This window comes from Haplochromis burtoni, unplaced genomic scaffold, assembly GCF_018398535.1.
Source record: "Haplochromis burtoni strain Fernald_Lab_line unplaced genomic scaffold, NCSU_Asbu1 Contig_501, whole genome shotgun sequence".
In the NCBI taxonomy this organism is placed as follows: domain Eukaryota; kingdom Metazoa; phylum Chordata; class Actinopteri; order Cichliformes; family Cichlidae; genus Haplochromis; species Haplochromis burtoni.
The window spans coordinates 180,521-184,456 of NW_024582862.1; positions in this window are offsets into that span (position 1 = coordinate 180,521).

Below are 3,936 nucleotides of genomic sequence, written 5' to 3' on the forward strand. Positions count from 1 at the left end.
ACAAAGGTGTTGCGTTTATATTTTTGTTGAGTGTAGTTTCTGAAAATGCTAGTTAGAAAACGACCCAACTAAAAACTAAAAACATTGATAGGAAACTCGCAGAACAGACTAAACAATATATGAAAGGACACAGAGGGCAGTGTAATAACACAAAAAACACAAGAATCCAATAATTCCAAACTGTTGGTCAGAGACCGATGACCACAGCAGGCTGGCTGCCCAGATGCTGCCCACTCCTGATCATCCATTTCAGTTTAACCCTTTCACGCATGAATTATGACAGCCTCAATCAGGATTTCTTAAGTATTTTTATTCATCTTTGAACTTCATTTTTTTTAAACATGTATTTTTTGAAGAGGTTTTTTTACATGTCCACTTAGGTGGACAACATACGTGTTGGGTGGCAGGTATGGAGTGACACATTAGTGTCCAGTGTAGTGGTTTATGTGCAAGTATACCATCAACACTGACACAAATACAAGAGCACGGCCTTTGAATAGCTGTCCACTGTAGTGACCACTATGTGTGAAAGGGTTAATTCAGTTCTATTCATAGAGTGCCAAATGATAACAACAGTGCTTCATACTGTAAGGTAAAGACTCAACAGTAATACAGAGAAAACCCAACAATCAGATGACACCCTTTGAGCAAATGCTTGGTGACAGTGGGAAGGAAAAAGAACAAATTTTCTTAGGTGTGATTCCTCCCGGAGATGCAGATCCTTGTCAGGAAGGACATCCACTGTGAAACCTCTGCTGAACCAAGCAGGCAGAGCTACCTGCTGTAGTGATTCCTGTGGCATAGGAGCAGCTGAAAGCAGCTTTACCGAAGAACAATCATGAGCCTTACCATTATCCGTCCGTCCGTCCATCCGTCCGTCCGTCCGTCATCCATCCATCCATCCATCCATCATCCATCCATGCATCCATCCTCGTACCGTCTCATCCATCATCTCCGTCCGTTCCGTCCGTCCGTCCATCACGTCCGTCCGTCCGTCCGTCCGTCCGTCCATCCATCTCCATCCATCCGTCCGTCCGTCCAGTCCTCCATCCATCCATCCATCCATCCATCCTTCTGTCCGTCCGTTCGTACGTCCATCCATCTATCCGTCCGTCCATCCATCCATCCTCCAGTCCGTCCCGTCCGTCCGTCCGTCCGCCTCCGTCCGTCCGTCCGTCTCCATCTCCGTCCGTCCGTCCATCTGTCCGTCCGTCCGTCCGTCCGATCTTCCGTCCGTCCGTCTCATCCTCCATCCATCATCCATCTCGTCCGTCCGTCGCGTCCGATCTATCCGTCCGTCCCGTCCATCCACTATCCGTCCGTCGGTCCGTCCGTCGTCCGTCCCGTCCGTCGTCCATCCATCCGTCCGTCCGTCCGTCCGTCCTATCCGTTCCGTCCATCCGTCCGTCCGTCCGTCCATCCTCCGTCCGTCCGTCCATCCATCCATCCATCCATCCATCCTTCTGTCCGTCCGTCGTACGTCCATCCATCATCCGTCCGTCCATCCATCCTCTCCATCCCGTCCACTCCGTCGTCGTCCGTCCCGTCATCCATCCATCCATCCGTCCGTCCGTCCGTCCATCATGTCCGTCCGTCCGTCCATCCATCCATCCGTCCGTCCGTCCGTCCTCCATCCATCATCCGTCCGTCCGTCCATCCGTCCGTCCGTCCGTCCGTCCTGTCCGTCCATCTGTCCGTCCGTCCATCCTCGTCCGTCCGTCCGTTCCGTCCTCCATCTCCGTCCGTCCGTCCATCCATCTATCCGTCCGTCCGTCCGTCGTCCGTCGTCCGTCGATCGATCCATCGATCCGTCCGTCCGTCCGTCCGTCCGTCCGTCCATCTGTCCATCCATCCTTCCGTCCATCCTTCCGTCCGTCCGTCCTTCCGTCCATCCGTCCGTCCATCCGTCCGTCCGTCCGTCCATCTGTCCGTCCGTCTGTCCGTCCATCCTTCCGTCCGTCCATCCATCCATCCCATCCATCCGTCCGTCGTACGCCATCATCCGTCCGTCCGTCCGTCCTCCTCCATCCATCTTCCGTCCGTCCGTCCGTCTCCGTCCCGCATCCAGTCCAGTTCCGTCCGTCCGTCCGTCCATCCGTCCGTCCTGTCCGTCCGTCCGTCCGTCCATCCCGTCCGTCCGTCCTTCCTTCCGTCCAGTCCGTCCGTCCATCCATCCGTCCGTCCATCCATCCATCCATCTTCCTCTGGCCGGGTCACGTATCTTATCTTATCTTATCTTATCTTATCTTATCTTACCTGCTGTGTGTTCAGGATTTCCAGTCCTCCTGCATCTCAGTTTAGAATTTTGTTTGCTTTTATGTTGAAGTTTTTTTCTAGCAATAAAGCTGCATTTTCAGTTGAAACCTCGTTTCCTAAGAGTCCTGCATTTTGGGTCCACCACTCCTGCCTGCCACACAGCCGACCATGACAGAGATCAGTTTGCTTCCATTATGTTTGTTTGCTCCAGCTGGGCTACGGTTAGGCTGCATTTGGGTCCTCGCTCCACACGTCACTAAACACAGTGATGTGTTTAGTCACCTCACAGCGCACTGTTGTCAGTGCTACTGGTTTCAGTCAGTGTCCTGTTTATAAGGTTGGAGGCCTACACTCAGCTGAGACTGAAGTAGACTTGATGTCTCGAGACCACTTTTACGTGGTCTCCGTCTTGTCTCCGTCTTGTCTCCGTCTCGCCATCTCAGATCGACATAGTGGTCGGGAGATCTGGAGTCAACAGTTTCCATGACACACACCGTAACGTTCAATGATGTGTCATTTCAAAAGCATCAGCTCTAAGAGCCTTTGGCTGCTCAGCTCTCACACAGGGGCTCAGCTATGCTCCAATCCCTCCATATTGTGGCCAATCACATGCGAGGATATAGGATAATATCATTGTGTGAAAAACAGAGAGGGTGAGAGTCACGTGGAGCGTGCGTCTGTCCTCTCAGTGAGTGAGACAGTGGACAGCGGTGAGGAGGGCTGTGCATCGCAAAAACACATAATATGCCCGACACCCGTAAACGAAGCAGCATCTGGCTGCAGCTTAAAGACTTTTTGGTCTCGGTCTTGACGACAAGTCTAGATTGAAGAAGTCACCTGATGATGATGAAACGTTTCTCCCACTGAAACATCCAGATGAACACAGACACGTCCTGACTCCAGTACATGCCCACCAGCTAAACTATGCTGCACAGGGAACTGGTCCTTCCTCTGACTCCTCCTATCCCAGCATCTCCCTGTGTCGCACCAACACTAAGCATCCTTCACAAACATCTGTTAGTCCCCCGTGACAGTCGTCTCCACCCACTCCACCCTGTCTGCACTGTCATCTTCACCTCTACACAACAGCAGTTTCATTAAAGACAACAAAAAAATTAAAAATCTCTAGCAGTGAAAAGAGGAAATAATCAAAAACCATCGGTGTCACTGACCACTTTGTAATTGTCAGTAAACAAACTTCATGCAGTGTCTCACCTTTTCCTTGTTAAAGCAGCCCAGCCAGTCTCCAACCTTCCCTTCATCGCAAATGTTCTTCAAAGAGCTGCAGCTCAGGAGGTCAATCAGGTCATCTACTTATTGGACGTTGGTGGTTCGATCTGGCTGCTCCAGTCTTGGGCAAGACACTAAATTCCCAGTTGATGCCATTGTGTGCGTATGTGTGTGTGTGTGTGTGCATGTGTGTGTGTGTGTGTGTGTGTGTCTGCGCATGCATATGTGTGTGTGTGTGCATGTGTGTATGTGTGCGTGTGTCTACGCATGCATATGTGTGTGTGTGCATGCGTGTATGTGTGCGTGTGTCTACGCATGCATATGTGTGTGTGTGCATGCGTGTATGTGTGCGTGTATGTGTGTGTGCATGTGTGTGTGTGTGTGCATGTGTGTGTGTGTGTGTGTGTCTACGCATGCATATGTGTGTGTGTGCATGCGTGTATGTGTGCG